General features: G+C 37.7%; 1 long non-coding RNA gene across 1 annotated transcript in view; it reads right to left on the bottom strand.

Annotated features, from left to right (window-relative positions):
* The window catches only part of LOC118522646 (uncharacterized), a 1,210,141-nt gene that overhangs the window by 1,048,741 nt on the left and 136,792 nt on the right, over window positions 1-24,608 (bottom strand). The window contains exon 5 of the long non-coding RNA XR_013440670.1: window positions 17,527-17,620. This is a non-coding gene — a long non-coding RNA (uncharacterized LOC118522646). The remainder of the gene's footprint in view (window positions 1-17,526; window positions 17,621-24,608) is intronic.

The following is a 24,608-nucleotide window of genomic DNA, read 5'->3' as shown; positions in this document are numbered from 1 at the left end:
CTCACTCTCTTGATAGTGTCCTTTGATGCATCAAAGTTTTTTAACTTGATAAAGCCTAATATATCTAAGTTTTTCTTTTGTTGCTTGTGCTTTTGCTGTCATACCTAAGAAGCCATTGTCCTCTCCCCCCCTCAAAAAAATTGTAAATCATAGATCTGATGAGAGACTTGTATCTAGACTACACTAGAATTTCACTTGCTGTTCCTCTCATCCAGAGATGGAGTCTATTTCCATCACCTTACTGACTTGCTTCGATCAATAGAATGTAGTAGAAATAATGCTGTGCCAGTTAGAAACCTAGAATTCAATAGACACTACTTGGACAGAGAGGCCACATGGAAGGTGACACAGTCACCCAAACAACAGTCAATACTGAAGCCCCAGACATGTGACAGAGGCCTTCTTGGGCCTTGCAAGCTAGACCATCCACCAAGTAAACAAACCCACATGAGGAACCCTAGCCAATATCACATGAACAGAGAGCCATCCAGATATCCCAGAAGTAAAAAGTCGTTGTTGTTTTAAGTCAAGTAGTGTAAATGAAACATAAGCAAATCCTACCAGTAAGAAGGCAATGTGAGAGGAGAGTACCACCCACTTGGACGTTGACAGAAGTTTCAGAAAAAGAAAGCCATATGAGATTCCTAAAAAAAAAAATGGCAAACATACTTTGATGTTTTGACTTGCTTGAGTCCTACCTACATGCAAAAGAGAAGGAAAGATACAGAGAAAAAATTTTCTCACAATAACCTATTTGGCTCAGTTAGTTTGACAACTCAAAATTGCTTTAAGAAAAGTAACTATATAAAAAAAAGTAACTATAAACAACAAACTTCTCTTGAAATAAAAAGGACATTTTAAAATAAAATTTAATTTGAATTGAATTAAAAATACAATCAATAATGAAATCCACAGATGCAAGAGATTAAAATAGATTTGAAAAGTTGTGACTTTATGAAAGTCTCTTTGAAAGACTGCTACAAGGCAGATAATGATAAAAGAAATAGAAATATTCAACACAGTTTTCAGGAAGAGGATTATTTAAAACTATTAATATTAAAATTTAAGGCTCTAAAATACCAAGTTATTTTGACTTATGTGGAGCAAGCTAAAAGCATGAGTGCCCCTAAAGAATGTCAAAAATTATAGCTTGGAAGTCTTTTTCCCAAAAAAGAAAAAAAAATGAGCCATTATAAGGTTTCCCAACAGAATTTAATATGAAAAATAATGTCACTTCAAAATCATTTCTCTGTATGACTGAAAAGGCTGCTCTTCTTGTTAATATTCTTCAAAGCATTGTTTTAAATGCTATTTGCCTATACTAAGAAAGACAATTAATATTAAGCCACAGTAAAGTGTTAAGTTCCAATTGTACAGATCTGTTACTTACAAAGTGTCAGAAGAAAGAGAAAAAATGCTATTGAAATCTAATGAAAAACTGCAGTACTTAATAGTAATGGGATTTTTCAAAATGTTATTGGTAAGCCCAGAAGCTGAAAGGTCCCTATAGAGGCTTTTATTTAGTTCTTAAATTACTTCTAAACTCTAGGCTTAAGAAGAAATAGAATCAAACCCAAACTTTCAAACCTTTCATAAAATATCAGTGAATATCTTCCTATAGCATCCCTCAAGGATTCCTTATTCCATAAAGTGCATTTTCAAAAAGTCAAGTAAACAATAAGCACATTCTTTAAAATAACTTAAAAGAAAGCTACTGTGTGCTAGTATTTGCTGGCATGGAGTTCACTATTAATTTATTGTACCAGAAACCACCTCACAGACCATAAAAAAATCCCAAGAGGTTATTAAATGCCTCAGTGTCAACCTATCATTATCAGATCTCTTTTGTAACAACTCTCTCCAAATCAAAAGAAAAACACAAAGCTGAAAAAGCATTAAAACTATTTAATATAGTGTCAGTTTTTTTCAACAGCTTTGTCAGAATTAAATATAATTAGAGTCATTTTTAATATAAAACATTAAAAAGTGTTGTAAATGCCCAGCCTTTTCAAGTACTGCATTGCTTTTAAAATAAATAATTTAATATAGCACTTTATATCAATATTAATAAAATTAATTTGTTAATTTAGATTTTATTTACTGACAAAAAGAAAGTCAAAGCTTTAATATTTAAGTAATAATTTAGCTATGAATATACTGTTTTTTTAAAAGCTGTAAAATCCTTCAGTGTCATTGATTTGAGAACATTAATTTATGAATATTTTTGTAAATATGTATTTCTGAGTAAAAAGAAAATAAGAGAAAATATGTATAATTTTTAAATGAAAAATATTCAAGTATATAGGAACTCTCAGAATTCCCAGAAATTTTGAATAGACTGAAGCAGCATGCAATCTTCAAAATATATGACCTTTGCTCACTACTGACTATGCCAACACATCCATTCTTTTCTATCCAATATTAGATATCAGAAATGTTAAAAAATAGATCTTCACTAAAGGAACCTCTTAAAGAGACAAACATCAGGAAGAACAAAAATCCCTGAATGAGGGTCTGAGATATAAGAAGGGAAGAACAACAAATTGGGAAATACTGGGTAATTTTAAAAGCACACTGACTGTGTAAAGTAACTATTTTAAAGGCACAAATTTAATACTCTACAAAATAGCATATAATTTTGAAGAGGTGATCAGAACTCTCTATATAATTACAGTAATAAGTTTTACATTAAAAGATCAGACTAAAATGCAGGACAACAATGACATTATTTGAAAAGTGAGTGGTCAAAATTAAAGTGTTCTAAAGTCTTTGTATCATTTAGAAGAAAGGTTTAGACATTAACTTTAGAATTTGTCAAGTATGTATGATAAAATTTCAAGGGTAACCTTAAAATAATAGATTTAGAATACACAACTTACATACTAATTGAGGGAGAAAACAAAAAAAATAAGAAAAATAAATTTTATCAACCTGTGTCTTTTGATTGGAGCATTTAGTCCATTTGATTCAAAGTAATTGATAGGTGTGTACTTATTGACATTTTGTCATGTGTTCTATGGTTGTTTTTGGAGTTCTCTGGTCCTTTCTTCTCTTGCTCTCTTCTCTCATGGTTTGCTGGCTTTCTTCAGTGATATGCTTGGATCCTTGCTCTTTATTTTTTGCGTATCTATTTACTGGTTTTTGATTTCTGGTTACCATTATGTTTATATAAACATCTTAAACACATAGCAATCTATATTAAGTTGACAGTCACTTAGTATGATCTCAGTCTTTACTCCTCTCCCTCCACCATGTTTAGGGGTATGTTGTCATACATTATATCTTTTTATTTTGTGAATCCTTTGAGTGATTTTTATAGATATACTTAATTTTGCTGCTTTTATGCTTCCTACTTTTCTTACTCTTATTTATTGTCTTTCTTTTCCACTCTAAGAATCCCCCTTAACATTTCTTGTAGGGCTGGTTTAGTCATGAATTCCTTTAACTTTTGTTTTTCTGGGAAACTCTTTATCTCTCCTTGTCTCCTTATATTCTGAATGATAGCCTTACTGGGTAGAATATTCTTGGCCGCAGGGTTTTTTTTTTCTTTCAGTATTTTGAATATATCATGCCACACTCCTCTGGCCTACAAAATTTCTACTGAAAAATCAGCTGATAGCTTTATGGGGTTTCTCTTATATGTAACTGTTTCCTTTCCTCTTGCTGCTTTTAAAATTCTCTATCACTACTTTTTGCCATTGTAAGTACTATGTGTCTTGGTGTGAACCTCCTTGGATTGATCTTGTTGGGAGCTCTCTGTGCTTTCAGGATCTGGATTTCTATTTCCATCCCCAGATTTGGGAAGTTTTCAGCTATTATTACTTCAAATAAATTTTCTGCTCCTTTTGTCTCTCTTCTGGGATCTCTATAATGTGAATGTTATTATGCTTGATGGTGTCACTGAGTTCCCTTAGACTATTTTCATTTTTTATTATTTTTTTCTGTCTCCTGTTCCACTTGATTGCTTTCCATTACTCTGTCTTCCATGTCACTAATCCATTCTCCTGCTTCCTCTAGTCTACTATTTATTCCATCTAGCATATTCTTAATTTCAGTTATTGAGTTCTTCATCTCTGACTGGTTCTTTTTTTATGTTTTCTATCTCTTTGTCAAGGGTTCTACTGAGGTCCTCCACTCTGCTCAAGTCCAGTGAGTATCTTTATGATCATTACTTTAAATTCTCTATCAGTCATATTACTTATAACCATTTCACTTAGGTCTCTTGCTGTGGTTTTATCCTTTTCTTTCATTTGGGACATAGTCTTCTGTCTCCTCATTTTGTCTCTCTGCATCTGTTTCTAGGAGTTAGAAAAGTCAACTATGTCTCTTGCTCTTGAAAGTACCGTCCTTATGAAGAAGAGGTCCTGATGTACCCTGCCATGCAACGTCCCCTGTTCACCAGAACCTGGCACTTCCGGGGAGTCTCCAATGTGGGCTGCATGTGCCCTACTGTTGTGGCTGAGCCATGTTTGCCTTTAGTCCAGTCATCTGCAATGGCTCTCTGCCTATTGTGGGCAGGGTTTGGTCCCTGTGTTGTTAATGGGCCAGTCTGGGGCCTCCTTGGGCTTGAGCTGAGTCAAAGCAGGCAAAGATACAGTTGCACAAACTTGCAGGGTGCATTCTTCTGTTGTCCCTTGAGAAGCTTTCATTGGTGGGAGGGGCTTGCAGTCAGACCAGATGTCTGAACACAGCCCACTGATGGGGTCACAGTAGACTGGTGTGTTTGGTTATCTTCCCCTTTCACCAGGACAGGAGTCACTTTGGATTTATGTTGACCCTGTCAGAGCTGCATGCACACTGCCAGGTTTATGGCACCACTTTGGATGAGCTCAGGTCAAAGACATATTGGAGAGGGCATATCTTAGAGGAGGACACAGGGTGGGGGGGCAGGAGATGCTGTTAACAAGCTAGGTGGAGAGTACTCATATTCTGCTGATTCCAGCAGGTACCCATGTATCTAGGCTGGGGGGCCAACAGAGGAAATGGCACTCTCCAGTTCTTTTGTTCTTGGAGAAGTCCCCCAAAGACCCCTGCCCTCCAGCACATGCTCTGAGATTAGTAAATAAATCTCCTTCCAATATACCCCCAGATGTTTTCCCAACTGTTGCTTCTATGCTATATCTCTTCAGGCTGTTTGTTGTGCTGTCTCTTTGGGGTGGGGCCTCTGCCCTCCTGGCTCTCCCAGGGCCTAGCCCACTGATTTTGAAAGTCCCAGGTGTTAAGCCCCACTGATTGTTAAGCCCCTTTAGTTTTCAAAGCCAAATTTTATGGGACTTAATCTTCCCCATGTGCGTCCCCAGTGCCTGGGGTGTCTGGTGTGAGGGTCTGGTCCTTTCCCCTCTCTGTGTATGCAGTGTCCCTCCCACCCATGGACAGTCCCATGGGTCCATCTGGCACCCTACCTCATCTCTGCCCTTCCTACCCTCTTCAGTGAGGCTTCTTCTCTACATTTAGCTGTGAAGAATCTGTTCTGCCAGTCTTTGAGTCATTTTCTGGGTTATTTGCACTGATGTGGGTGTTACTTACTTGTGGAATGAGGTAAGCTTAGGATCCTCCTACTCTGCCACCTTCCTCAAAAATCCTCTATTTTTTTAATTTAATAAAAATATATCTACACTTTAACAGTGACCCAAAATAATCTGAGAGCTGAAAAAGGTTTTCAGTTCTTAACCAGGTTTCATTTTTAAAGTAGGTTAAGCTCAGAATATAATCACAGTTAAAGACTTCCTTTCAAGTTATTTCAGGATTCACATAAGCCTGTTTTGTTGAAATATGCATTCAAAATATTTATGTTGATAGGTACATGTGCCATTCAGTTATTCCAAAGCAACTGAAATCTAAAATTTTGCCAAAACTAGGGCATATCTTCACTGTTTTCCTCCAGAGCATTTTGAACACAGAAAGCACTAAATAAATACACACCACATATACTGTATTGGTAAATTAAGTCCCAAGTTCATTTAAAGAATGAACATACAGTGTTCCATGAGCCCTTTAAGTCACCTCTGTTTGTGAAACTCTGAGAAATAGCACCTGACTATGTATTCTGAGAAAAAACTGGCACATTAGCTAAGAATGGTCCTGCATAAATATTTTCCTATGGTGTTTTTGGTAGCACATGAGCTTACTCATCTGCCTTTAGTGCATTCCTGAAAAATAAAACTTAAAAGTCACGAACTTAAAGTGTTGCATTGTCTTATAGTTTGATCATTAAAATGTTAAGAATGAAGAAATCTTAGACGTTTTCTGTGCTCTTTACTATGTAAATTGAAGCTAACAACAATCGTTTATAGGCAGCTCTTGCCTTTAATATTTCTACTTATTCATGCTGAGATCTTTAAAACCCATCCACTTTTCAGAACTGCTTTCTCATTAAATGTCAACCTTACTATTTTTTTTTAAGATTTTATTTATTTATTTGACAGAGAGAGAGACAACGAGAGAGGGAACACAAGCAGGGGGAGTGGGAGAGGGAGAAGCAGGCTTCCCGCAGAGCAGGGAACCCGATGCAGGGCTCGATCCCAGGACCCTGGGATCATGACCTGAGCCGAAGGCAGACGCTTAACAACTGAGCCACCCGGGCGCCCCAACCTTACTGACTATTAAGTAATGATAACTCCTCCCCTACCTGGGAATTGTGGAAGAGGAGAGGAAACCTCAACAGATTTCAAACAACAAACTATTAAAGTAGCTTCTTGTTGTGAAGTACCCCCTTTTTTTAGAAGGCACATGAAAAAGTTAGAATAAATGCATTTTCTGTTTTCTGTTGCTTGGTGTGCATGTCATTTGGATATTCTTTCTTCTCTTGCTCCACAACCCACACAAAATCCCCTATCTAGTGAGTGGAAGCTCTGTGGTTAGATCATCTTCACAGGAGACAGAAAAAGTCATGATCCTTTGATGGATTAAAGATAAAATACTTATAATTCAAAAAATAGCATAAAAGAAAGGGAAGATGGTAGTAATAGGATAGTTTGTTATACTGTTTGAATTAGGGGATAATGATGTTTGTAATCTTAAATAATCCATATACATAATTTTTATTTCTTCTTGCCATGTTGAGGTAACAGTAACTATTTCAACATTATGTGACTTCATGCTACTTTTCCTTGGATTTTCACTATATAAACAAATAGAGGACTAGAGAGCTGGTTTGGCAGCCAAAACTTCATTATCCCCAACATAACATCTTTCATCAATCAGATCCCTCCATCAATCAGTGAACAAAACTAACTGACATCTAAATGATAAATTTTCTTTATTTATAAACTTATCACCTATTCTGCTGGGCAAGGTAACTGCTCAGTAGAAGTTTACAGAATGACATCTAATATAAAACATTGGTAGCTTCCCCTAATACATCTGAGTGTGTAATATACATATGACACTATTCCTGGTTTCTATGGACTGGGGGGTGGGGAGCAGCCGAAATGGAGAGGGAACAATGAGACAAAGTAGCATCCTAAATGAGTAAAATCAACTCTCCCAAAACTTTCACAAAGGAGGTGATGCTTAGACTATGAATTGAAAGATGAGAAAGAGTTCACTAAGCAGAAGGGGTCAGAAGAACCCCCCAGTCAGAGAAAACTGCATGTTCAGAAAGCATGGAATATGAAGGTACAACCATTTTGGAAAAATATTTGGCAGTTTCTTGTATGGTTAAGCATACACTCTGTCTGCAATCCAGCAATTCGCCCCTTGGGTATTTACCCAAGAGAAACAAAAAGATAGGCTCACAAGAAATTCTTGAACAAGAGTGCTTATGGCAGGTCTATTCATAATAGACAAAAACTGGAAACAACCCAATGCCATCATATATGAATAAGACAAACTTATTGAGCAATATTCATATAACGGAAACTACTCCACATAAAGAATAAGCTGTTAATTCACTCAACACACATGAATTTCAAAAACATATGTCGAGTTAAAGAGGCCAGACAAAAAAGAGCACATACTATAGGATTCCACTTATATGAAGTTCAAGTACAGGCAAAACTAATCAATAGTGATAGAAATCAGAACAGTAGTTGCTATGAGAGGAGGGGGTAATTGACAAAGGGAACTTTCTGCTGTGATAGCAATGTGTTCTATTTTGATTGGGGTGGTATTACACAGGTACTTACATATATCAAAACATACTAAATTATAAACTTAAGATCAGTACATTTTTAATGTATATAAATTTTTTCTTGATAGAAATAATGAGCAAAAAAAGTAATGAGGCAATATTAAAATAAATAAACAATGGCATAAAACCACAGAGTATAGAAAACCACAAGTAGTTTAGCAGTGATGGAGCACAGTGTTTCAACAAAGAAGCAAGAGGTAATGAGCCTGGAAAAGTGAGCAGTGTGAAACTGCAGTGAAAATGTTTCCATGTTTCTGACAAAGAAAATTGGAAGCTAGGTTAAAAGATAAATCTTGGATGTTAAAGAGTGATTGGCTAGTCAGAGACCTCCATACATTTTAGAGTTCTCTCTGTATGTTTCCTTATCTAAGGAGAATGAAATCCTGAGCTTTGAAGCCAGTCCTTTACATTCCAAATGACTGTAAAAACTAGAGAGTAAAGGTTTCTTTCCCTCCTTCAAGAGATGATGGGGCAGCATGTGACATATATAAACTCCCAGATTCATAATTTCAGGGTTCCTTTCCACAGTGTAGACTCTCCCATTCCCCAATATACAGGATAACATCTGGCTCTCATTGTATCACTTATGAATTACTGGGTGTGGGGAAATAGTGAAGTCACTGCTGTAAGTAATAATAATTATCTCTGCCTCCAAAACTTCATGTTTGCATTCAAGATAAATATACATATAAACTTTAAAAACTTATCAAACAGATGGTGGGAATGCAAGCTGGTGCAGCCACTCTGGAAAACAGTATGGAGGTTCCTCAAAAAGTTGAAAATAGAGCTACCATATGATCCAGCAATTGCACTCCTGGGTATTTACCCCAAAGATACAAAAGTAGGGACCTGAAAGGGTACGTGCACCCCGATGTTTATAGCAGCAATGTCCACAATAGCCAAACTGTGGAAAGAGCCAAGATGTCCATCACCAGATGAATGGATAAAGAAGAGGTGGTATATATATACAATGGAATATTATGCAGCCATCAAAAGGAATGAGATCTTGCCATTTGCAATGACGTGGATGGAACTGGAGGGTATTATGCTGAGCGAAATAAGTCAAACAGAGAAAGACATGTATCATATGACCTCACTGATATGAGGAATTCTTAATCTCAGGAAACAAACTGAGGGTTGCTGGAGTGGGGGGTGGGGTGGAAGGGACGGGGTGACCGGGTGATGGACACTGGGGAGGGTATGTGCTCTGGTAAGCGCTGTGAATTGTGCAAGACTGTTGAATCTCAGATCTGTACCTCTGAAACAAATAATGCAATATATGTTAAGAAAGAAAAAAAGAAGAAGAAGAATGTAGCAGGAGGGGAAGAATGAAGGGGGGGAAATTGGAGGGGGAGAAGAACCATGAGAGACGATGGACTCTGAAAAACAAACTGAGGGTTCTAGAGGGGAGGGGGGCGGGAGGATGGGTTAGCCTGGTGATGGGTATTGAGGAGGGCACGTTCTGCATGGAGCACTGGGTGTTATGCACAAACAATGAATCATGGAACACTATATCTAAAACTAATGATGTAATGTATGGGGATTAACATAACAATAAAAAAAATTAAAAAAAAAAAAAACTTATCAAACAGGAACCAGATCATGAGGGCTTCATATAACATACAATAAGTGTCTATGTTTATCCTGTTGCCATTGGTAAGGCAGATTTATAAGGGCTTTAAACACAGGGAAAAGATCATATTTGAGTATGGAAAGATCGTTTTGGAAGCACTATGGACAATAAATCCAAGATGATCAAGACTGACGGCAGCAAGATGATTTAGAGAAAGCTGCAATGTCCCTGGTAGGAAATGGTGAGATAAACATTAGTAACAGGGAATTAGCAGAAGGCATAGATATGAGCAATGTCATGTAGATAGGAATGGAAGCATTTATACTCCTATATTTCCACACAGTGCCTGATGGATCTATGCAAAAAACACCGGAGACATCAACTTCTTGCATTTCCCTGAACTACACTATTCCTCTGTACTTGCTAGTTTGTCATGCCCTTCCACTTGTCCACCTTGTATTCATCTTCTACTTATACTCATCTTCTACTGGGAAGACTCCTGAAACCCCATAACCCACAAAGTAAACTAGGGTCCTGATGTTAGATACTCCCAAGACTAAGATATTACATTACTTAGCAGTGTCCCCACTTCATCTTTGGACTGTGATTGTATTTTCATGCCTGGCTTACTCCCTAGGCTATGATTTCATGGACAGATCATATATTCCTCACCATTTTAACTCCAACACAGCACAGGGGCTGGCACAAAGTAAAAACTCAATCAATATTTGTAACTAAATTAATAAGCATTGCTCTAAGTCACACTTAGAAAAGATCAAGAACTAGAATATGTTACCTCATTTCCCAGACTTCCTACAGGACTCCAAGGACATTATGTCCTCAATAAATTCAAACAAATCAGTTGAACCTCTCTCCTTTACTTCTCATTTTTAGTGTAATAAAATATAAACCTTATAAAACTTTAATAAAAATGAAATAAGGAATGAACCTTAAACATGAGTTTTTCAAGACATGTGGCTGATCAATCTGTCGCTCCCTTAGAGTGACCTAAACTTGGTGCCTGGAAACTCTAAAGATTCCTAATAGAGGAGGCAACTTGGGAAGATGGCAGAGTAGGAGGACCCAAAACTTACCCATCCCATGATTATAAGTAGATATCACTCACATCTGTGTAAATAAACCAGAGAGCAATCCAAAGACTGGAAGAACAAACTCCATAACTAAATGTAGAGAAGAAGCCACATCTGAGAGAAGAGGAAGGGCAAAATCATGATTAGAGGCTGCCCACAGGAGGAAGGGAGCTATAGGTGTGAAGAGGGCAGAGAAAAGGTCCCTCACACCAGGGAGCTCACATGGGGAAGATGAATCCCCATAACATTTGGCCTTGAAAACCAGACGAGCTGAATTCCATGAGTTTGTATAACCAGCAGGACTTGGAACCTGGAGCTTTAAAAGTCAGGTGACTCAGCACTGGGGCTAGCCGGGAGGGCAAGTGATAGCTGGGTCACCACCCTTAAAGAGACAGCAGCTCGTGGAGAGTCAACACAGAAATGTAAGTTTGCACAACACCTAGAGCAAACAGTAGGGAGATCTGTTTATACTGATTTTAGAGGATGTTGGAGAACTTCTCTGGGAACAAAGGAGCTGGCCATTTTCCTCCCCCACCCTCCAGCAAAAACAAAGGCCCACCTGCAGGAGGTGACACTGCACAGACACTTGTTACCTAACATCCTGACACTGTGCCCTGTCGACAAGTTCTCCTAAGGACTCGCCCACTCCAAGCCTGCTGCCCATCATCCTGGACTCAGTACAAATTTTGTTAATGCCACTGCCCTGCCCCTGAGTTCCCCTGAGGGCATGCCTCCTCACAGCTGGCCTGCCTAAGTCCCACCAACACCACAATGAGCAAGCACAGCCTACAACAGGCAGAGAGTTAGTGCAGATGACTGGACTGGAAGGAAAAGTGACTCAGACACATCAGGGTACAAGGAACACACATAGGACACTCCCCTGAAGTGCCGGGTTCTGGTGAACAGGGAGCACTGCGGGGCACTCCAGTATCTCTTCTTCATAAAGCCACTACTTCCAAAAGAAGACATAGCTGACCTTCCTAACAAACAGAAACACAGAGGGAGGCAAAATGAGGAGACAGAAGAATATATCCCAAATGAAAGAACAGGAAAAAAACCAGAGCAGGAGATCTAAACAAAACAGAAATATGTAATATGCCTGATAGGAAATGTAAACTAATGATCATAAAGATACTGGACTTGAGGGGCGCCTGGGTGGCTCCAATGGTTAAGTATCTGACTCTTGATTTCAACTCAGGTCATGACCTCAGCGTTGTGAGATTTAACCCCACATTGGGCTCTGTGCGGCATGGAAACTGCTTGGGATTCTCTGTCCTTCTGCCTCTCCCCCCTTCTCTCATGCTCGCTTCTCTCTCTCTCTCAAAAATAAAAAATAAAAATAAAGATACTCACTGGACTTGAAAAAAAACAGTAGGAGGACATCAATGAGACCCTTCAAAGAGATAAAAAATAACATATCAGAGATGAAAAACTCAGTAAGATAAAAATATGATAAATGAAATAAATACTAGGCTACAGGAAGAAGAGGAATGCATCATTGACCTGGAAGACAGAGTAATGGAAAGCAATCAAGCTGAACAGAAGAGACACAAACAAATACTGCATAATGAAAACAGACTTAGAGAAGTCAGTGACACCATCAAGCCTAATAACATTTGCATTACAGGGATCCCAGAAGGAAAAGGGGGGCAAAATGTATTTGAAGAAATAATAGCTGAAAACTTCCCAAATCTGGGGTGGAAAACAATAGATCCAGATTCAGGAGGCACAGAGATCCCAAAAAAATTTTAATTCAAGGAGGTCCGCACCAAGACACATAAAAATTACAATGGCAAAAAATAGTGTTAAAGAAAGGATCTTAAAGGTTGTAAGAGAAAAGGAGACCATTACATATGAAGTAACCCCCATAATACCATCAGCTGATATTCCAGCAGAAACTTTGTGGGACAGAAGAGAATGGAACTGGAGGGTGTTATGCTAAGTGAAATAAGTCAATCAGAGAAAGATATGTATCATATGACCTCACTGATATGAGGAATTCTTAATCTCAGGAAACAAACTGAGGGTTGCTGGAGTGGGGGGGTGGGAGGGATGGGGTGGCTGGGTGATAGACATTGGGAAGGGTATGTGCTATGGTGAGTGCTGTGAATTGTGCAAGACTGTTGAATCACAGATCTGTACCTCTGAAACAAATAATGCAATATATGTTAAGAAAAAAAAAAAGAAGAAGGTAACAAGAGGGGAAGAATGAAGGGGGGGGAAATCGGAGGGGGAGACGAACCATGAGAGACGATGGACTCTGAAAAACAAACTGAGGGTTCTGGGGGGAGGGGGTAGGAGGATGGGTTAGCCCAGTGATGGGTATTAAAGAGGGCACATTCTGCATGGAGCACTGGGTGTTATGCACAAACAATGAATCATGGAACACTACATCAAAAACTAATGATGTAATGTATGGTGATTAACATAATAATAAAAAATTTAAAAAAGAATAAAGAATGTTCAGTTAAATCTGAAAAAAAAAAGAAGAGAGTGGCATGATATAGTCACAGTGCTGAAAGGGAAAAATCTGCAGCCAAGAATACTCTTATCTAGCAAGGCTATCATTCAGAATAAAAGGAGAAATAAGGAATTTTCCAGACAAACAAAAGTTTAAAAAAATTCATGACCACTAAACCTGCCCTACAAGAAATGTTAAGAGGGAATCTGTGAGTGGAAAACAAAAACTGTAAGATAAGGAATACAGGAATCACAAAAGCAAAAAAAAAAAAAAAAAAAAAGTGTATCTGTAAAAATCTAGAGAAGTACAAAATAAAAGGATGTAAAATATGATACCAAATATCTGAAATGTGAAGGGGAGAAGAGTAAAGAATGGGTTCAAAATTAAGAGAGAATCAAGTTCATGTAGACTGCTATAATCAGAAGGTGTTATATATAAAGCAAATGATAATCACAAATCAAAAAACAGTGACAGATATGCAAAAAATAAAGAAGAGAGGAAGGAAAGGAAAGGAAAGGAAAGGAAAGGAAAGGAAAGGAAAGGAAAGGAAAGGAAAGGAAAGGAAAGGAAAGGAAAGGAAAGGAAAGGAAAGGAAAGGAAAGGAAAAGGAAGGGGAGGGGAGGGGAGGGGAGGGGAGGGGAGGGGAGGGAAGGGAAGGAAAAGGAAGGAAGAAGGAAGGAAGGAAGAAAGGAAGGAAGAAAGGAAGGAAGGAAGGAAGGAAGGAAGGAAGGAAGGAAGAAAGAAAGAAAAAGAAAAAGAAAGAAAGAAAGAAAGAAAGAAAGAGAGAAAGAAAGAAAGAGAGAAAGAAAGAAAGAAAGAAAGAAAGAAAGAAAGAAAGAAAGAAAGAAAGAAAGAAAGAAAGAAAGAAAGAAAGAAAAGAAAGAAAAGGTGTTGGAGAAGATGTGGAGAAACAAAAACCCTTGTGCACTGTTGGTGAAAGTGCAAACTGGTACAACTATTATGGAAACCAGTATGAAGCTTCCTCAGAAAGTTAAAAATGTAACTACCCTATGATCCAGTAATTGCACTACTGCAGTATTTACCCAAAGAATGAAAACACTAAGTCAAAGGGATACATGCACCCCATGTTTATTGCAGCATTATTTACAATAGCCAAAATATGGAAGAAGTCCAAGTGTTCATCGATTGATGAATGGATAAAGAAGATGTGAGATAGATGATAGATAGATGATAGATAGATAGATGATAGATAGATAGATAGATAGATAGATAGATAGATAGATAGATAGATAGAAAAATAGAAATGGAATATTATTCAACCATAAAAAAGAAATCCTGCCATGTGCAACAACATGGATGGATCTAGAGGGTATAATGCAAGTAAAATAAGTCAGAGAAAGACAAATATCATATGATTTCACTCATATGTGGAATTTAAGAAACAAAACGCATGAGTGAAGGAAAAAAAGAAAGAGTGAGAGAGACAGAGAAAAAGACTCAACTATAGAGAACAAACTGATGGTTACCAGAGGGGAGGTGGGTGACGGGATAGGTGAAATGGAGATTAAAGAGTACACTTATCATGATGAGCACTGAGTGATGTATACTAATTGTTGAATCACTATATTGTACACCTGAAACTAATATAACACTCTGTTAACTATACTGGAATTAGTTTTAAATTAATAATAAAAAAGAGACAGAAGAGTTACCAATAATGTACCTGGGGGAGAACCTCAGACTGCAAGACTGATTGTCAAACTGGCCTCTTCCTCTGCAACCACTCATGACTACCACTGAGATAGAAGAAGCCTAAGTGGTGGTAACCCAGCAGTCTGGATTCCTCCCTGGAGTACCTTTAGGGCAAAGCATGAGACATCTTTGTTTTAACCTCTCACAGAACCCATTGGATGTTAATAGTAGTAATATCCACGTGAGGTGGACCTAGTTCCCAGGAAACAAAGGAACACCTTGTAACATCAGTTACAAGGGTCTTCTAATTCCATATCAGATAAAAAAGACTTTTGCCTTTGAGCTGACTTAGTACTCTTTGGGGAGGGTGGGCATCTCCCCAGGAGCCAAGGTGGTTAGGACATGGGAAAAGAATCCATCTTCTTCATCAGATAACTCTTCCTCTGGGAACCCATTTTGTGAACTTCCACTCGATGCACTGACTCAAATTATAATGGTAAACTTGTGGTCTAAATATTAAATTTTTGTTTTTAACTCTGAAAAAAATGATTCCTAATAGAAAGGTACCATTATCACCTTGATGCCATGAAATAGATGCTTGATTTTTATTGTGCCTTACTTTGGCATGGTGACATTAAATGAAATAGCATAGGTAAAAATACAATAATACACACATACACAGTATACAAACAATAAATACAAGTTTCACCTTTCCCTCTCCATTCACATTTTTTATACTTTATTACTACCGCCCTCATTTTTATTTACAGGTGAACCTATGCAAACTGATGAAATTTTCACAGCCTCATTTAAAATCACAAATATGGTCTGTTGCCTCAAATTAATGGGCACTGAAATTCATGATAAAATTAAAATGTGCTTATACTGCATAGAAAATAAAACCATGGCAGTAGAAAAAAAAAGTTTCCTCCTCTTCTCCAGAAAATAGAAATATATAAAATATACATTTAGTGCACGTCTAGCCACTCTATCTAATGATTTCAGTAAATAAGGGAAAAGATAAAAACTGTATGACAAGAATCTACAAAATAAATAGTTCATTATTCCAAATAAGAGAATGGGAAAGTATGTAGACTTTATTACCTATATACAATTCCAAAAGTTAAGGACATTATATTTATTCCCCAGTGAGCATCTACCATTAGCACTTAATAAAGGCAGAAATATTGACCTTCATTCAGTACTGAAAAGCAGAGCCCAAAATTGGAGTTATTCAGAGAGTGGCATTGCATTCCAAAGGTGTCAAGTGTAACTTAAAACAAGCTTCAAGTCTAGACCATAAATATGAGAGAAGCCATTGATGTACACTGCTACTTTTTTCAACTCCATAATAAGAATTTTATCAAAGCTCATATCCAACTAATAATGAGGCCAGAAAACCAGGACTTGTAAGGTGAGACTAGACTACATATTGGAACTCCAGTTTCGCTTCATTCAGGATGAAGGATGTCTTGGGAAATCTTATCCCTAGAATAGAAAAATGCCTGAGAAAAAGGACTGTGGCAACAGAGGCAGGAGAACACATTCATGTGTTAATGTCAAAAGACTGTACAATCTAGAAATGATGTTCCATGCGTTCATAACCTCCAATTCACAAAGAGACACTCAGCTCTCAGGATCCAACATTTACTGAGTACCTACTCTGTGCCAGGATCTTTATTAGAAAATTCCACTTCTCTTAGTTCATTTAAATTTCTTGTCAAACCAAAAATTCCTTATTATCTCCATGTTATAGATAAAGCATTTGAGAACCAGAAAATTACAGGGACCCAAAGTCATATGATGAAGAAATATTAGAGCTAGGATTTAACTCTAATCTTATACCTCCATGAGCAATATTATATCCACAGTACCATAGAACCATCACTTCAACATGTCAGGATATTCAAAGGGCCTTCCCCAGGGGATGGGAGAAAGGATGGGGGCAGAGGGAGAAGAGCAGTACAAGTAGTGACTGGGAGGGAAATGGGGGGTGGGGGCTCCTGGGGTGTTGATTACATTCTCTGCCTGGACCTCTGTGCTGGTTACATGAGTGTGTTCACTTCGCACAAATTCATCAAGCTATATATGCATGATATGTACACTTTTCTGTATGCATGTTATATATACTTAAAGAAAAAGTTTATAAAGGGCACCTGGGTGGCTCAGTTGGTTAAGTGGCTGCCTTCAGCTCAGGTCATGATCCCAGAATCCTGGGATCAAGCCCCGAGTCAGGTTCCCTGCTCAGCAAGGAGTCTGCTTCTCCTTCTCCCTCTGCCCCTCCCCCTGCTCATGCTCTCTCTCTCTCAAATAAATAAATAAAATCTTTATTTAAAAAAAGTTCAGGGATGCCTGGGTAGCTCAGTCAGTTAAGCATCTGCCTTCAGCTCACGTCATGATCTCAGGGTCCTGGGATCGAGCCCCGCATCAGGCTCCTTGCTCAGCAAGGATGCTTCTCCCTCTCCCTCTGCCTGCTGCTCCCCCTGCTTGTGCACTCTTTCTCTCAATCTCTCTCTGACAAATAAATAAATAAATAATAAAATAAAATAAATAAAATAAAATAAAATAAAAAATATTAAAAAGTTCATAAATGGGGAAGGGAGACAGTTGGCCTTACCAAGAGTCCCAGAGTGGCTCCCTAACCCGGGCCAGCTCCCTGATTAACACTTTCCTTCTTCTCACAGGCACAGAAGAGTCTGCTTCCTTTCCTCCTGAAGTTACCAAAAAAACAAACAGAAACAGAAAAACCTTAGTAACTACATAAGCCAAATACTAACCAATGAATCATGGATCACTACATCAAAAGCTAATGATGTATTGTATGGTGACCAACATAACATAATAAAATAAAATTTAAAAAAATAAAAAATAAAGCTAAACTTTCTTCTTGAAAATAAATTGCAGCATATTCATATGGAGGTGGCACAGAATGAAGACAACATGAAAGTTAGGGATCACACCTGTAATCTTATTACCAACTGCCTGAAGCATCTGGGCCTCAGTTTATTTGTCCATAAATGAAGGGTTTCAATTAGAAAACCTCTGCAGCACATTTTCCCATATATATTCTTTAGGAGATGTGGACAAGAACATTCATAGTAACACCATTCACATAGGAGAAAAGAAGGGTGAAAAATGTCTGCTGACGGGAGAATGGATAGTGAACTGTGGTATAACTTATACACTGAAATATTCCATGGGAATAAAGTATATGAATCATGGTTATATAAAAACACTGGATGGTTCTTAAAAGCATATTAAATAAGGAAAGCAGATTAGTGAAAAATTATATATATTATGATACCACTGATGTAAAGTTAAAAAGAAGCAAATGAAATAACATATTGTTTAGAGGCTCATACATAGCTGGTAGAACTGTAAAGAATACCAAGCAAATGATAAATGCAAAATTCAGGACACTGGTGATTTCTGGAGGGAGGCAGGGTGATGAGGGAGAATGTGGAACAGAACAGAATTTTCAACAGCATTAGTAATGTTCTATTTCCTCTTTGTGGATTCATGAGTGTTTGTATGGTTATACTTCATAACTTACATGCATGTCATACAAAATTTTTATGTATCAAATAATTCATACATTTGTAAAGAGTATGTGTATTTTTCTCAGAAAATGTTGGTGATAGAGCAATAAGTACTAAATCTTAAAGTCACCAATAGATTGTTACTCTGATCTTTAACTGCCTTAATACCAGGGTTTGTTCCCTATAAGAAGCAAGATCATGATCTTGTAAAGGAAGCTGCCTCCCAAGAAGAACAGGTGGGGCATTTTAGTCCTTTAGCTTATTGTCATCACAGATCTCCATATGCAATAGGAAGTTATAATGGAAGAATGCCAGGTTAACACTGACCTATATGAGAACTACAGGGTGGCACACTCCCCACCCTCCACCCCAGGAACACAGCTGGATGTGTGTATAAGGCCCCTTTATTGGAAGAAAAAGCACTTCTTTTTCCCGACACAGTCCAAACTGAGGCACCTGGCTTGGTGAGCAAAGAGCAGATCGGATTTCATTCCCCAGTCTACTCTTAGCCATAAGCCTTGGTGCAATATACAGCTCAAGTCAAAAGTGAATCAAGTAAACATAACAGAAAACTCTTTATTCAGACAAGGAAATGTAACTCAACTCTTCTCTGGAAGAAATCATTTATTGACTTTTCCCATTAATATTTATTGAGTATCTGTCTTACACAAAGTGCTTTCAAGATGTTGGGGATTTAGAAGTGAACACAACAAACCCCTGTCCTCATGGAGTTTAGAGTATCTTAGTGGAAGAGACCAACTATAAATCCATAAACAAGAAAAAATTAGATAATTTCTGATAGTATGCAGAAAACATTTATCTGATAGTAGATCTTCACATTTGACTTCAGCTAATGAAACCACAAATTTTTCCTTATGATTCTTCTGCCATTTGGTTTAAAAAATACTGAGCCTCATATTTTACTATAATAAAAGTAATTTCTTTAAAAGCTCCTACTTTCTATGAACAAAAGAATCCAGAGAGACCAGAGGGATGGTATGATGGTCTTCTTGGTATGTTAGTCAGACTATGGTCTCCAGTTATTCAACAAAACACTAATGTAGGTGTTTCTGCAAAAGTACTTATAGATGTGATTAAAGTCCATAAGCAGTTGGCTTTAAGTGAGGGAGATTATTCCAGATAATTTGAGTGGACTTGACAGCATCAGTTTAAAGGCCTTCACAGTAGAGCTGAGGCTTCCCTGAAGAAGAATAAATTTTACTTATGGACAGCAGCCTCAGCCCCTGCCCTTCTTGACAGCCTGCCCTATGAATTTCAGATTTGGCTATGCCAGCTAAAACACTGCACAAGCCAATTTTTTGTGATAAATCTCTTTGATGTATATCTCCTACTAGTCTACATCTCTGGTTGAACTCTGACCATGACAGATTGATTTAGGATGCATTATTTTGGACTCCCATCATAAAAGATCCTGGATCTAAACACAGCCTTGGTCGTATGTCTCCTCAATAAACAAAACATGGTTTGGGAAATGGGGAGGTAGGAGATTTACATTTACTGAGAGCGTACTCAGAACCCAGGATTTCCGCATGCATTATCTCTACTCATTTGACCAAACACGATGCAAGGTTATCTTTAGTATCCTCGCTATACTTACAAAGGGACTAAAACCAACAGAAGTCATGTCATTTGCATAAGGTCACCCAATTCACAGGCAATCAAAGCCGGATTCCAATGTGGATCCATATAAGACTAATGGCAAAGCTTACCATGCTGCTGCCCTAGGAAGATAAACATCTTATAATCTTGTCAGCTTATACTACAAAGTTTGCAACTGAAACACTACTATGGCACTGGGAAGTAAAGGGTAAATCAGCAAATAATCCAATTTAGTTAAAGGATTTGGAAAAATCTGGAAGATAATCAAATTTTTCCTCAGGCATGACAGAAACGTAGAAAACTCAATTTTTATAACCGACTATTGAATTTCTCAGAGGGATGCTGAAAAAGATGCCTAAGTGACCCAGAGGGTTCATTTAAGTATCTCCATTATAGGATTTGGGCTTCAATTTAAAGGGAAAAAAATGATTCACATTAAACCAAACAAATCGGGATCTGAAATGCAGCCATATGCCAATCTGCCACTTAATGGCTTATCCAGAAATACTTCACAGTTACCTTTCTATCCTCAGAGTTGCTTCCTTTAAGAAATTCACCTTGATTATTCTGTGTCTTTAAAGTGCTGAAATTGAACAGTTAAAATCCCAGTTCTATTTAAGCTTGCATCCCTTGGAGCCCAGGGCAACCTGTTACTTAAACATAATGTATGAATTTCACTGTATTTCAATGATTTGGGTGACATTTCCTTGACATTCACAAGATGTCTATAAATTAGAAGTGCTATAGTTTTAACACAAAATGAATAAAATGATCAAAAGAATCCTCCAGTTGCTGCCTACCTTTGGAGGAGGGGAAAGCTAATTGGATTGCTATTCTCTGCATATATCAATCTACACACAGAAGCATGGGGAGAGCACTGATAAATTGCCTTTTCTCATTATATTTTGGTTTACTTTTATGTTTTGTAATTCATGTAATTACTCATTGTCTTCTATCGAAGCATATTATAGAAAACCTTGATTAATCCATTGAAACCCTCAATTTACCATAATTTAGTACCCAGAAATTGTTTTCTAAATGTTAAGACTACATAGAAGCAAATGACAACATAACAACCTATATCAGGATGCTTTTGTGGACTTCTTTCTTTTTTCTTCTTTTATTTATTTACTTGAAGCACACAATCTCTTACAATAGAACATACAAACCCAATCTAAGAATATTCATACATAAAAGGCCATGCAGCACCAAATTTACAATGGATAGCTCTTTCTAAGTTCTGGGGACTGAGGATTATGCTCTCCAAGGGAAATCTCCATCCTTTCCTGCTATGAACCCAATCATTATATGCAAAAACCCCAACCCCTATGTGATAGTGTTAGAAGGTTTGGTCTTTGGGAGGTAATTAGGTTTAGACGAGGTCAAAAGGGTAGAGCTCCAGGGTGGGTATTGATGTCCTAATAGAAAGAAGAAGAGGCTAGAGCCCTCTCTTTCCACCATGTGAGGACACAGCAAGAAAGAGGCAAACCAAGAAGAGGATCTTTACTAGGCCTTGCTGACACCCTGATCTTGGACCTCCACCCTCCATTTTGAGAAATAAACTTCTGTTATTAAAGCTAGCCAGTCTGTGGTATTCTCCTACAGCAGCCCAAACTGACTAAGACATCTCCAACTGCACAGGGGTTAGAGGTACACTCTGGGGCCTACCCATGAATAAGAAGATTAAAGGGTAGTAACAATCACAACTAACACGTGCCTGGCACTGAAGGGATATGATGAGCAACCCTATGAGGTAGGTATGAATGTTATCTTCATTTTACAGTGGGTAAAACTGAAATACAAATACATTTAGGTCCTACAGCTAGCAAGCAGCAGAGCCAGGATTCACCCAGGCAGTTAGCTCTCCAGCAGTAAAAGTCTCTTTTCTCTCATTAAATTATAAATTACAAATTCTGTATCATTTTAGCAGCTTCAGTACTCAACCCATATCAAATACCTGAGGATTAAAAAATAGTTTGAGAATAAAAAAACATTATATAAATTTGACAGGGTGCTGGAGGAAGGATGTCTGAGAACATATTAAACAGATCCGGGGTGCCTAGGTGGCTCAGTCGGTTAACTGACAACACTTGATTTTGGTTCAGGTCATGATCTCAGGGTTGTGAGATCAAGCCCTGAGTCAGGCTCCACACACTTATGATTCTCTCTCCCCCTCTCCCTCTCCCTCTGCGCTCCCCCACCCCTGCTCACACGCTCTCTCTCAAAAAAATAAAAAATTTTAAAAAATAAACAGACTAATCACAAGATCTAGAACAGGAAATAGCCAGCAACCATCAACTACAATCTCTCTCCTATGCACAGACCTCAAGGAAAGTATCAAGAAAAGAACTACCTTCCCCACCTTCAACAGGAATAGAATACACAATCAAGTTCAGCTTTTACACCAATAAGAAAACCACTAAATTGATACAATATGGCAACACATTTCTAAAACTCTGTGGCAACAAAAATTCAAATAAGAGGGGTAGTCTATTTAATAATCTAATAACTAAAGAATTAGTTACCCAGAACACCTGATTCCATAAGCATTGCAGTGAATCAAGGTTTTAACCAAATTTACTTAGCTCTTGGATGTTAGGTATGACAGTTGCAGTGTTGGCCTTGGGAGCTGACACACAGGGCCATCTACAGATGCCTTATGCCTTTGAGAGTCAATGTCACAACATTATCTTGTCATTTTCACTTTGGGATTTTTATCTACTACTTCAAGTTAAGAAGGAAAAGCCTGAAATGTGTGTTTTTAAAATACATCCAGGACAACACTTCTATTTTGGAACTCTTTACTGGTTAAATAAAAAACCCTCTAACAGCTGCTAAATAGGAGAGGAATACCAATCATTTCAGAAGCCGAGAAATATATGATGAGCTACTATTTCAGTTCTTGAAAAATAAGCCCATTCAAAGCTTGCTAAGGCTGTGATACCCCAAATGAAATGCTAAACCTAGGGTGCATTTCTTGTCATCGGCAAGAATGAATGTATAAAATGCCTCGAAGGATGCAATTTTCCTTGAATACTATTATGGAGCACCTTCATTTTTGAGAGAAAGATTTCTTCTTGTTTATATAGTACCTATAGTCTCATTTTGTTGCAACGCCTTCTCAAGTTCTCCAGAATGAATATAAAGTTGTACCTCTAAAGCTCTTCTACACAATGTACATGACAGAGAAATCAGATACAGTGTTGAAATTCATCACGTACAATCTATGAAATAAGGGCTGTGCAACCATATCAGCACATGTTACAAGATATATTTCCTTTTTTTTTATGTCCCTCTGAATTTATTTGACAGAATTTCAGAAGGGAAAATGTATTTGCCAAAGGGCATGTTGTTTTTGCTTCTTGGAGTCAGCAAAGATGCTGAAAGATTCTCAACTTTCTCTGCCATTATTTAAACTTCATCATCTTAGACATCTAGCCACACTCTGCATGCAGCAGCAATGGGGATTCTTTCCTAAACTGTCCTTTGTCTCAAGTGTTTCTCAGGGCACTTCTAGGCAGGTTTAGACATTTCAAAGTCACAGCTAGTTTTAAAACACCCTTATATCAACACCCAAAATAGAAGCAAAAAAAGCTGTTTTTTTTTTTAACCTAGTTCATTAGCCACCACACCAGGTTCTTTAACTCTCCTCAATATCAACTTTCTTCTATTATTTTTAAAAGTATAATTCTGAGACCCTTCAGCACCCTCAAACTACAAATACTTCTTTTTTCTTGCATTGAGGGGAAGGTTAATATCATAAGCCTTTGAAGGCTTTACTTCCACACTTGCTATTCAATCCTCAACCCTCTGTTACCTTATTCTTTTACCATTCTAATGAAACTATTCTTGTTCTCTTGCCTATAATGGCCTAACCCAGTATCATTTTCAAGCTTTGTCACTCAACAGCATTTGATACTGTTAACCAATACCTCCTTCTTAGAATTATCCACACCCTTTTTCCCCTGAAAACAGTTCCTCCAAAATTTTCTTTTACTATTCCCATAATTCCTTCTCAGCTCTGTCTAATGACTCCTCTCCTTAATTGGTAGGAGTCCCTGGGCTGTCCTTTGTCCTCTTCTCTGATTTGACACATGGGTCCTGAGCAATCTTATTCACATTCAAATCTCCAAAAAACTTCTATACATTAATGACTCTAAAATCTATTATCTCCAAACTGGATCCCTTCTTGAACTTCATGCTTACTTTACCAACAGCTTCATGATCATCTCCACCCAGATGTTCCACAGAATCTCAAACTCTAGAGGTCCAAAACTGAATCCACCCTTTCTCTTCCCAAAAGTTGGATCTTCTCTTTTGATTAATACAATGATCCAAAAAGTCAGAAAGCTGAGATTAATCCCAGGCTGCATCTCTACCTCAGTCCCAGGTCCACATCATTTCTCATCAAAAGACATTAACTATCTTTTTTTTAATTTAAATTCAATTAGCCAACATATAGTAATCATTAGTTTCTGATGTAGCGTTCAATGATTTATCAGTTGCATATAATACCCAGTGCTCACTTTCTAACCAGTCA

The sequence above is a fragment of the Halichoerus grypus genome, chromosome 8 (assembly GCF_964656455.1).
Source record: "Halichoerus grypus chromosome 8, mHalGry1.hap1.1, whole genome shotgun sequence".
Classification (NCBI taxonomy): Eukaryota; Metazoa; Chordata; class Mammalia; order Carnivora; family Phocidae; genus Halichoerus; species Halichoerus grypus.
Note: the sequence above shows the minus strand (reverse complement) of the source record. Positions and strands in the feature narration are given on the sequence as shown.